Below are 13,082 nucleotides of genomic sequence, written 5' to 3' on the forward strand. Positions count from 1 at the left end.
TACATGTAGCAAATGTAGTCACGCCAGCTGTTTAATAGTCAAACAGATGTAGCTCTGTCATATTTGGATTTTATAACTCTTGTCAGAGACATGTATCATATAACACACGTAATGAAAGAAAGAACTTTTTTTACAATATAGAACCCAGAAAAACAGAATATATAGCATATTCCTTAAGTAAACAGATTTGACAGTGTTAACCATAGTAGACAGGGAAAGTATGGATGAATATTAGGGTTTCCTGCCTGCTGTTGGTGGTTTCAATTCTCCTGAAATTACAAGTTATCTCCATGCTCTAGAAATTAACTAGAGCATGGGGAGAGGAATGGGAAGGCGACTGTAAGCCGCTTTGAGCCTCCTTCGGGTAGGGAAAAGCGGCATATAAGAACCAACTCTTCTTCTTCTTCTTCTAACTCTGCTGGAGTAGATGGCAGCTTTGGAGGGCAGATTCTATGGCATCACCTCCCTGCTGAGGTCCCTCTCCTCTCCAGGCTCCGCCCCCAAATCTCCAAGAATTTCTCAGCCCAGTGCTGGCAATCCTAATGCTAAAAGTGAATAGGTAAAAACAGTCAAAGGATCTTTAGAACAGAAAAAAAGTGCTGGTAACTACATTCTTGGCCATTACATGGAAACATCCCACATAATGGCCAGAGCGATGGCTGGCAAGTCCGGGTGCCAGGCTCTGGCCACCGCACTGCCTCTGTTGGACCGTTTATGCACTGGGAACTTCACTGCCTCAGTTCCCATGCCAGAGCAGAAATTGGGGGTAGATGAGATGCACCTGGCCAAATGCTCCCCCATGTGGGTGCAGGAAGAGGTGGGGCAATCTGCCATGACTGAAACTCCAACCTGCAGCTCGATATGAAAGCTCCAGTGCATAAACGGTCTTGCTGCCTCCTCCACCCATCCGTGCTCTCCTGAGGGCACAGGTGTGCTCAGAGGGCAGGCAGCCGTGTCAGCAGCATGGCGAATGGGGCTCGGCTCTGCCACCATCTGATGAGTTTATATTCTTGGTCTAATTCCTGTTCCTCTAAAAGGATGGATTTCCCTTTAATGTCATTATTAACAAAATATATATCTAACAAATTCTAATCCCTGATTAGAAAGCAAATTTGTGTTAATGCTTAAACCGGAAAAGATTTAAAAAGTATCTGGTTTTTACAGTCTTACTGTTAATGTCTTATTGTCATCATTATCCTTTTACCTGGTGTATATTAAATAATCAAATGTATTTTACTTGCTGTTTTTTGACCATATTAATAAATTGGATCTGATCTAAAAATGTAAAAACCCATTAAAGAGCAATTAAATGTGCAGTGATCTTAATAATAATATATAATAACTTAATCTTATAGTTTGCTCTTCCCTAGCAAGCTCTGGGTGTATAACAACAAAATCAAAATATTCAATACTAGTATTCATTATATATATTTAAATTAAGTTTTAAAAATTAATTAAATGTATTTTAAATTAATAAATTAAAGGAGCTATCTGAGCTACTTCAGAAGTTTTAAGAATTTACCAGCTTAGTCTGTCAACACAACTGTTCCCAGCAGGTTCTTCTATCTTTGCTTATTTTTGCCTGCCAAGAAGAACTCTGTCAACTATATCTTTGAGCTGTGTCATAGAATTCTGAAGACGGCTTTCTCATAGCTAAGAAAAACTATTTCCAGGGTTTTAGAACTGCAATCTTAGTTAGGGACTTGAATTTGATAAGAACTTTATCTTACCTTGACTGGAGAACTGTTCAGAATCAAAGTAGTAAAGCTTATAATTAGATACCGACAATTTGCTACTGGTAGAGATCCCACTTTGCTGTTAGATCCCTGAAGAAAAGACTGAGATCAAGAGTTGGAGAACCAGAGCCTCTATTTACTTAGACTGTGTGTCCAGCGTCCTCGTTCTTATCTTGTGAAGAGGCTTGTAATAATTTCCCCTGTTGGTGCTTGTGTGAGTGCCTGTGCCTTTAATTATGGGAGTCAACAAAGGAGCTTGTGAAGAATCAGGTTCACCTCGGATATTTAAACAGCTAAAAATTGATGATTATTTTGCTACAAACAATACAGCATATGCTTTACCAACTTCAAATAAATTATCTCCTCTGATTAACTTCACAACTGTCAATTCTTATCTCGCCAGAAGAATTAAAATCCAGGGAGGTAGAGAATGCTCCAAGTAAATCCTATTCACCTGATTGCCAAAACAGTGAAGTTTATCTTTGAAAGGTTAAATCAATTTGATGTTGTTGTTGTTGTTATTATTATTATTATTATTATTATTATTATTATTATTATTATTATTATTATTATTATGCGATTTATTGCCCGCCACTCCCTTGCGGCTCGTGGCGGGTTACAACATTCTAAAACCCCATAAAATCCATTAAAATCCATTAACGATAATTACAATCTCCCAATTAATAGTTAGCAGGCTAACATGGCAAGATTGGCTAGTCCACTTCTCCCTCCCCCTACTAGCAGGTGGAGAGGGGATAGTGATGGTCCCATCCCAATCCTAATCCCAGGTCCCGGGGGGGGGCATAGATGTTAGCCTTGGCCTCAACCATAAACCTGGCGGAAGAGCTCCGTCTTGCAGGCCCTGTGGAATGATGTAAGATCTCGCAGGGCCTGCAGCTCTCCCGGGAGCTCATTCCACCAGGCAAGGGGCCAGGACCGAAAAGGCTCTGGCCCTGGTCGAGGCCAGGCGTGCCTCCCTAGGGCCAGGAACGACCAACAGATTTTCTCCCGCAGAATGTAAGGCTCTGCGGGGGGCATAGGGCGATAGGCGGACCCTCAGGTATGTGGGTCCCAACTCGCGTAAAGTCTTGAAGGTTAAAACCAAAACCTTGAACCGGATCCGGATAGCGATTGGCAACCAGTGCCGCTGCCTCAGCACTGGCTGGATGTGGGTCCTCCAAGGTGTACCAGTCAGGACCCTAGCAGCTGCATTTTGCACTAGCTGAAGTTTCCGGATCAAGGAGAAGGGAAGGCCCGCGTAGAGCGAGTTACAGAAATCTATTCTGGAGGTGACCGTTGCATGGATCACTGTGGCTAGGTGTTCGGGGGACAGGTAGGGCGCTAGTAGTCGGGCCTGGCGAAGCTGGAAAAATGCCTGGCCCGCTACTCTTTTGACCTGTGCCTCCAAAGTCAGGGAGGCATAAATGATCACGCCCAAGTTCCTTGCCTGGGACGCGATGGTAAGGTGCGTCCCTCCCAGGGTGGGTAAGCACACTTCCTGCTCCTGCCCCCTACGTCCCAGCCACAGGACCTCTGTCTTGGAGGGGTTGAGTTTCAGGCGACTCTGCTCGAACCATTCTGTCACCGCTTCCAAACATCTGGCAAATGGTTCCGGGGGAGAGTCCGGGCGGCCGTCCATGAGGAGATAGAGCTGGGTGTCATCAGCGTACTGGTGGCAACCCAGCCCAAAACTCCGCACCAGCTGGGCCAGAGAGCGCATAAAGACGTTAAACAGTGTGGGGGAGAGGACCGCGCCCTGTGGGACTCCACATGGAAGTCTGTAGGAATGCGAGAGCTCATCCCCCACTGCTACCCTCTGGGTCCTGTCCTGGAGAAAGGAGCGTATCCAGCGTAAAGCTGTGCCCCGTATCCCCGTTTCAGCGAGGCGGTGGACCAACAGTTCGTGGTCCACGGTGTCAAAAGCGGCCGACAGGTCCAGAAGAACCAGCACTGCCGACCCGCCCCTATCCAGCTGTTAAAATAGACCAACTCATTCAGCTACTCTCAAGTCAAATTAAGAGGGGGAGTCATTAATCCTAGGTCCACTGAAACCTCATCAAGGATACAGACTTTCAACCCACACAAGACAATGGATAAAACAAATCATATGCAAGAACAGTAAGATTGCAAGTGCTTATAATATTACCTAAAATTACAGCCCTGCAAAGTTTGTGTAACTGTCTGCAGTTATAAAGGCCAAACACTTCTCTGAAAAACCAAGCATCAGGTAATTCAGCATCTAAGAGGTCTTCTTGGCAAGCCCATACTACTAACTGATTTAATTTCAGTAAAGTCTCCTAACAATTCAAATCAGTTGCAAAGAATTATGCTTTTGCTTGCTACTCCTAGAATCCCCACAATTTTCACCAGGAACCCCTTTTGAGTACAAAATGGATTTTTCCAGTTTGAATATTTGATAATTTAATTTTAACCCCATTGTTGCCAAAGTCCCCACAACTTAAAACTTCAATGATTGACAAAAGCTACTCTGAAGGAAATCAGAAGGACATTTTTCACTAAGTCCCAAACAACTGAACACTGTTTTGTACCCACCAATCAGAAATCTGAACATTTTCTCCCTGAACGTTCTATTGAAGAGGACTTCTCAGCTCTTCCATCTGCTGAACAACTCAAGATCACTGATTGACTGGATCATTTAAGATTCAAACTTTTGATTACCAAAAATGATTTGTCATCAAAGGTGTCAGCAGTAGCCATCTAATACAACATTCTCTAACCTAACAGCAGAAAACATTAGGAAACATGACAGCATACTACTTAGTCATCCTCAGAATGAGATGAAAATAGAGACTGTAACAACAAGCCAGAAGATTACTCCCATCACTACAACATCATTTAAAAATGGTTGTGTGTTTTTTGGATCATGTTGCTGATATTAATATAATCTCAAGAAATAAATGACAATTAAAATTTTTATCCTGGTATCTTGGATGCTGGAGGAACAAACTCTTTGATTCAGATTTTTATAGGGACATGACATTCTCTGCCACCAGGAAACCTGGGCTCAATCTGCACAAAGCTTTTATTGCAATCCCAGATTGATTAAATCCCTCCCGTCTGCACTGAAATTGATTTCCATTTTGATTTTGGTCGATGGAAATTTTCCATCTGCCACCTTCATGCCTCGACCCGCATTGACCCTACCTTCTGACCGGAATATCAGGGAATGCTCCAACTAAAGCACTCCGGAAGCCCAACAGATTAAATTGTAGATGTCCATGGCTTCGGATTAACCGGCACTCCTCCCCCTCCACGTTTCCAATGTTGACGTAGCGTGTTTGTCTCTTGCTGATTGGTCGAGTCACGGACTCAAAAGAAAGGGTTATGTTTTGGATCCTTTGCTTGGGATTGTTGAGAGACTGATATCATTCCGTTATTCGCCGTTTGATGTTACTCTCCGCTCTCTGCTCACTAATCTGAACATACATTTTACAGAGCCTTTTCTGTTTTTTTTAATTATTTAGGGGGCTGGAGGCATAATATATTCTTTTTCTAAATGGAAACTCAGTTTTCTGGTGACCTGTCCTCCGAGCTCCAGCTCAGCGGCACTTGTGACACAGCTCAGCGGCACCCCCCGCCTTTGTCCTCAGCCATGCATTTCAAAGGCTCACTCTGCCCCGAAGCCCTTACATCTTGCTATGCACAGGGGAGGGAGGGAGTCTCCAACTTAGATCTCAGTATAAAAATCTACTTAAGCAAAAGCAAACTGATCATGCCAAACTCCTATGGAGCAAATTGGAATGAGAAGGTTTTGAAAAGAACGAATCACAGTTCTGGGAATTGGTCTCAAATGGATTCTTTGCACCATTTTCAAGCACAAATATCAGGTAATGTCTGGTTTGATTATTTTATCAAGGCATTCAGAGCAGATTCACCTTCATTAACCATGTTAAAATTTCCACTCATTCTGATATCTCAGGCATACCTATATGGCCCCCTATAATGGAGACAGAAATTAAAGGTTTAATTTCTCATTGTCTTCTAGAAAAGCATCTGGAGAAGATTTGATTACCCAGATTTGTTCAAAGTCTTTTCAAATTGGTAGGTACCTGTATGAGCCAAACTTTTTCACACATAAATAAATTGGGGTTTTATGCCATCTGGCTAGAAGTTGAGTATTATTATCCCTGTACACAAGAATGTAGATAGAACAGATCCACATAACTATAGACCAATGAGCCTGTTGGACATAGCAGCAAAATTATATAGTAAACATCTGCTGCACAAATTGGAAGATTGGTGAGTGAAAATCATATTATACATGCCCAACAAGCAGGTTTCAGAACGGGTCTTAATACAGTTAATCACTGTCAAATCTTATACCAACAGGCCTTTTCTGGTATCAATGGCCCAACAAAGGCAATCTATGTAGCATTTGTTGATTTGGTGGCAGCATTTGACTCTATGAAAAGGAACTGCATATGGCTAGTTAGCATAAATTAATATTGATAAGCAACTTTTATCTCTATTAATTGAGTTACATGTAGACACCTATGCCCAAATCAGGGTAGGAACATCATGATCCCTAACCAATAAAATTCCAATAAGTAAGGGTGTTAAACAGGATGTGTACTAAAAGAACTTGCAGATGTCATCTCTGAACCTCTTTCAATTATTTTTGACACTTCTTGGAGAACAGGAGAGGTGCCAGATGATTGGAGGCAGGCAAATGTTGTCCCCATCTTCAATAAAGGGAAAAAAGAGGATCCGGGTAACTATCGACCTGTCAGTTTGACATCTGTAGCTGGCAAAATTTTGGAACAAATCATCAAGCAGTCAGTCCTTGAGCAGCTGGAACAGAGAGCTGTGATTTCTAAGACTCAGCATGGGCTTTGCAAGAACAAATCATCTTTAAGACCAACAAAGATTTATTCAAGGTGTGAGCTTTTGAGTACTTTGTTGGTCTTAAAGGTGCTACTGGACTCTGATTTTATTGTGCTACTTCAGACCAACACGGCTACTCATTGAATCTAAGGACAAATCATGTCAAAGCAACCTTATCTCTTTTTTCGAGAAAGTGACTACTTTACTGGATCAAGGGAATACTGTGGACATTGTTTATCTGGATTTCAGTAAAGCGTTTGATAAGGTTCCAGATGATATTCTTGTTGACAAGTTGGTAAAATGTGGTATGGATCCTTATTCTGTCAGGTGGATCGATAACTGGTTGACAGATGGTAACCAAAGGATACTTGTTAACGGTTCAGCATCATCTTGGAGAAGAGTGACAAGTGGAGTTCCCCAGGGATCTGTCCTGGGGCCTGTGTTGTTCAACATATTTATAAATGATTTGGATGAGAATTTAGAGTGAATGCTTATTAAATTTGCAGACAATACTAAACTGGGAGGGGTAGCAAACACAACCGAAGACAGAACCAAAATACAGGATGAACTTGATAGCCTCGAGAAGTGGGATAAACTGAATAAAATGAAGTTCAATAGGAACAAATGGAAAGTTCTGCATTTAGGTAGGAAAAACCAAATACACCAATATAGGATGGGGGAGACTTGGCAGTAGCAAGTGTGAAAAGGATCTAGGAGTCTTAGTAGACCACACATTGAACATGAGTCAACAGTGTGACTTGGTGGCTAAAAAGGCAAATGGGATTTTGGGCTATATCAAACAGAGTATCGTGTCCAGATCACGGGAGGTGATGGTACCGTTTTACTCTGCTCTGGTTCAGCCTCACTTGGAGTACTGTGTTCAGTTTTGGGCACCCCAGTTGAAGAGGGATGTAGACAAACTGGAGCGTGTCCAGAGAAGGACAACAAAGATGGTGAGGGGTTTGGAGATGAAGACATATGAAGAAAGGTTGGGGGAGCTTGGTCTGTTTATCCTGGAGAGGAGATGACTGAGGGAGGATTTGATAACCATGTTCAAGTATTTAAAAGGCTGCCATATTGAGGATGGAGCAGAGTTGTTCTCTCTTGCCCTGGAGGGACGGACCAGAACCAATGGGATCAAATTAATTCAAAAGAAATTCCGTCTCAACATCTGGAAGGTTCCTGACAGTTAGAGCAGTTTCTCAGTGGAACAGGCTTCCTCAGGATGTGGTGGGTTCTCCATCTTTGGAAATTTTTAAACAGAGGCTAGATAGCCATCTGATGGAGTGGCCGATTCTGTGAAGGCAAAGGGGTGGCAGGTTACAGTAGATGAGCGATTGGGATGTGAGTGTCCTGCATAGTGCAAGGGGTTGGACCAGATGACCCATGAGGTCCCTTCCAACTCTATTATTCTATGATTCTGTGTATTGGTGCCCTTACTATTTAATTTGACTCCCTGGCCTTGGGAAGTGACCAGCAATTCCCTGGGAGGAATGTCTTACAGTTGTATGGAGCAAGCAACATATGGGGAGGTGATAGCCTTTGATCTCTAATAGCAGCATTTTGGTTTCTCTCTGTAAAGAGAGAATTCTGGGGGATTGATTGGCTGTTTTGACAAAGGATTATCATTGGCTGTATTTGGTTGTGACACAGATGTAACAGATTTCATTTTTGCTATATATTCCCTGTCACGTAAGAAGATCATAGTCTGACGAAGGGTTCTTGCACTTGAAAGCTCACGCCTTGAATAAATCTTTGTTGGTCTTAAAAGTGCTACTGGACTCTGATTTTATTGTGCTACTTCAAACCAACATGGCTGCTCATTTGAATCTATTTAATTTGTATATGTCACAAACTGTAGGCTGGTCCAGCTAACCAGAAGACCCCCTTGTAAAAAGCTGCTCTATATACATGCGGTGCAAAGGAGTCAGTCTTTATTGAAGGGTTCCATAAGGTTAGGCAGGACAAAGCATGGCAAGAACAGATGGCCCCCTCAGGTCTATATATAGGGGGGATAGTTTAAGTGGGAGAAATGGTTCCTATAGAGTAGGCTGTTAATCTAAAAAGCTTGAATATAGGAGACACCCAGTCTGCTTTCTTTGCTATTCCTTGGCAGTAAATTTCCAACCCCTGTGTGCAAACCAAGGAAGAGGATAGATAAGGGAGAGCTCTTCGTAGCAGAGGAGAGAGTCTCTACAGGTCTTAAACCATGGGATGGAGGAGAGGAGGGAAAATACAGAAAAACAAAGGGAATGTGGGGGTTAGGGAGGGGTGAAGAAGGACCCTCAGGTCCGTTGAACCTCTAAGTTAACACTCCCGAGGAGATTGGGAGGGTAATCATGACAGTATATAAATAACATAGTTGAGAGGCTTTCCAGTCTACAATTTTTCCCAACATCTCTTGGACAACAAAAGATTTCCATCTTATTGTATCCTGATGATATGGCCTTAATTTCCCTTACCAAAATTGGACTAAAAAGTATGCTGCACGAATTAGTATATTGCAGGGAGGAGGTCCTCAACATTAACTATGTGAAAAGACCCAAAAAAATCATCTTGGAGTATACACTGACATCCCATTGAACAATGCATCCCTTTCACGTTTTTGGAAGTCACTTTTAAAGGAACCTTAAATTGGAACGTACATCTAGAAACGATTAAGGCTTCTGAGCTAAGGTCAGTTGGGTCCATTCTGAGATTTTATTATACAAAGGAAGGCTGTCTAATGGATCCAGTTCTAAAATTATTTAAAAGCATCTTTTGTATGCTGTTGAAGTCTGGGATTGGAAGGAGGACATCCTTACTAGCCTAGAAACTATTCAAAATCTTTTCCATAGGCATATTCTGGTCCTTTCAAAGGGGATACCAGCAGCTCTGATAAGAGCTGAAACCAGTCTCCCTTTGACAGAAGGGAGCTCGCATATACTTAGCTATTTTAAAATCATGGAAGAAATATAAAATAATATTCAGTCAGTGAACAATCATTTAAGCTTTTAATGTCCAAAGATCCAAATTGCTCTAGATTTCTAAATAATGTTCTATCACATTATTCCATCCCAGATGACATCTTAGATAACTCAGTAGACCTCAATCAGCTCAGTGACTGGGTGTACATCTCTGATAGCATGATTGACAGATTATTAATCCTGCATTGTTACATGCTCAGCTTGGTCCAAACTATTTAAAATGGTTCATTTTAGATACTCCTATTTAACTCAATGTTCAGTCCATAGTCTTATACTTCCCTGCGCTTCCAAACAATTCCATCAGTTTTATTTACCGGACTAGTAGCTTAAGCCTGTTGTAGGCAGAAATACAACGGGCGCTAGAATGGTGTGAGGGTGGAGTGTAATGTGTTGACATCTTGGGCTTGAAGGGTGGGAGAAGAAAGATGCAGTGGCCAGAATACTGGAGGGACCCCTGGCATAAAACCCCCACTGGCATAAAGCCCCCAAATTCGGTGAAAGTCCACAACATATAAAGCTCCCCTGTGCAGGCGAGGCTTTGCAGAGCCCAGGGAGCTCTGTTTGTCCCACCGTCTCTCCTCTGTCCCTCTGCAAGGTCTGCTTCTACCTGTCGGCTGAAACAGTTGTCAGATGTGCCTCAGGAAAGAAGACAGCCAAGGCACAGGAAGTTGGGTGACACAGATGTTTCCTCTCTGGATAAGAATATCCCATCCAGGTGGAGGCAATATGTTCAGGGGGGAGGGGAGTGTCTTCCCATCCCCCAAAAGTAGGAGCAGGGAGGGAAAAGAGTGGGTTAAGGTGCCCTCTTCATCTCCTGGCCAAGTATGGCGAGGCCAAGATTAGGCATGGTGTATGCTTCATTTCCATACTGGAGAGAGATAAAGAAATAACGGAGTGCAGAAGCCTTCCAGGTGTGAGGAGAAACTAACGGGGGGGGGGCTGCGCGCGGCTGCTGATTGGCAGCTTGGGGGTGGACTGACCAGCGGAGGGGCCAATCGGGAGGCCCTATCGGCACCCTTCCTCATCCCGGACAGGGCCCGCCTTTGAGGCCCTTACTCCTTTATTTAGTCCGCGGCGCCGCGGGGCTGTGTTTTAAGATGCTTCCAGAAAATTCCCAAATTCCAAATTGCCTCTATATTGTGGAACTTCAATTGTGGAGGACCTCCCACACTATGTTTTATCCTGTCCATTGTACACCGAACCAAAGGAAAGATTTCTTGCAAATGTATTAAATGGTTTAAATGGTCAATCTGATAAGGAAAAACTGACTTTCTTGCTATCAGATACTAATTCTTTTGTTACCAAGAGAATGTCACTGTTTGCCCTTGGAGCTAAGAAAATACGGGCTGAAGAGGAGCTAAAGAGAGCAAATATCTAGGGCCATTCCGCACCGGGATCCATGTTGCAAATTGTTTGCGGAATGAAAAATCTCCATTTTAAATAGTGGAATTTGTCGTTATGCATACCTGCCTTTGTAGTGGAATCCAGTTGTGTTTTTATCGTTTCCCACAGGTTTCCGGTCTCGGCAAAAATCGCTAGCCAGGAAGCGCTATTGCTGAGCTGTGTCCCGCCCCTGGCCGTCAAGCAGCCAATGGCCGGCCGTTATCATGCTCCCAAACAGCCCCTTTCCCTTTAAGGAAGGTTTAAAAAAAACACACCCGTTGCAACGAATATGCGTTGATTCGTTGCAACGGAGAGACCCATCCACCTAGCAGGTGGTGTTTGAGCTGCCGTTTCATCGTTGCCACGTTCCCCCTGAGTGAAAAAAAAAATCCCCCCCCTCACAGGCGCAATTTTTGGCCGAAAATAGTGTGAAAAATAAAGGGAAAATAAACCAGCAAACGGGCCTCTGTGTTGCTTGTGCTTGGTGACTTTAAACAGAGGGACTGCAGCCGGGGAAGCCTCACTGGGTAAACGAAGGCTTGCTGGTGTGTTGATCTCCGCTCGCTCGGAGAAAAAAAAAATGGCGATCGCTTCGCCGGAAGATCAGAGGAGAGAGCCAGGGGGAGGGACTTTGCAGATTAGTAACCATTGTGCTATTTTGGACGAATGCGGAACGGCCCCTAGAATCACTAGCTTGTCATATATATTCTGAATATATTTTTGTTTAGTAGATGTATTCTAATTTGTATTGTTTATTTTGTATCATGCTTTGAAATTTTTGAATAATTTAAATTCATTTTGTAATGGCTTATGGCTCCATGCAAATAAACTCACTTTGATAGAAGTTACTCTGTGGATAAACATCCAGATTACTGCATAGATGAAAGAACATGAGGGTATATAATTCTGGTTGGGGAAGCAGATTTTGAAACAATTTCCCTGTATGCACATAAATGGCATGATAATCTATAGGGGGGGGCACATAATGGAAAAAATGTAATTACTTGACAAAGATTGGTCAAAGAATTATGTCAAATACAGCCACATATTTCCCCTTTAACTTCAGTAATAAGAGACTGAGAAACCAACAAGTCAAAGTAAAATCTGGGAGAATTCAGGGTTGGCTCATTACAAAGGTCTAATTAGAGTTAATGAGGTTAATCCCTATGAAACACTAATGTTAGCAAGTGGGAATTGAATAGCTACTTTTAATTGTTTACAGTGGAAAGTTTTTTTAACTTTTAAACCTTTAACACCTCACATGATGGATCCCTAAGGGAGGTAACTGACTTTGAGAAATTAGTGGTAGTAAATGGAAATAAAGGGCATGAACTGAAAAGGTAAAAAGTAGTTAGATAGATTCTGGACTTGAGCTTAAATCAGTATGTATATTAAATAGAATCTTTATTTTTAGTTAAACGAGAGAAAATAATTTTAAGATGATACACACTGTTGGTACTTGTCTTTATCATCAACAGTGTAGATGTACTTGACTTTAGCATTTTAGAAAAATCAGGAGCTGGGAACCATACTGGTGACCCTGGTGAGTCATGCTAAAATCAGATTACTGGGCTAAACTAATTTCAGTGTTAAAGCATATAATGGCATATGGTACTTAAAAAGGAAGAGCTGGAATTTCTCATGCTGATGGAAAGGTATGATCTAGTAGGCATCACAGAAACTTGGTGGAATGATTCTCATGACTGGAATGTAATGGTGGATGGATATGAACAGAATAGATCGAAGAGGTGGAGGAGTGGCACTGTATGTGAAGAAAGGGCTTACCTGTCAGGAAATTCTAGTGAAGGAGAGCATATCTACAGTGGAAAGCATCTGGGTGAAAATAAGCAAGGGGAAAACAAACAGTGTGGTGGTTGGTGTCTGCTACCGACCGCCTGACCAACGAGAGGATGTGGATGCTGCACTTTGTGAGCAGCTTGAGAAAATATCCAAACGGCAGGACCTTGTCATCATGGGTGACTTCAATTTCCCAGATGTGTGCTGGGAAACAAACTCTGCGAAGCGTCCTCAGTCATGCAAGTTTCTGACCTGCCTGGCTGACAATTTCATTTATCAAATGGTAGATGAACCCACAAGAGGTTCAGCCATACTGGACTTAATACTGACCAACAGGCAAGAGTTGGTGGATGAG

This window comes from Paroedura picta, chromosome 3 (genome assembly GCF_049243985.1).
Source record: "Paroedura picta isolate Pp20150507F chromosome 3, Ppicta_v3.0, whole genome shotgun sequence".
NCBI lineage: Eukaryota > Metazoa > Chordata > Lepidosauria > Squamata > Gekkonidae > Paroedura > Paroedura picta.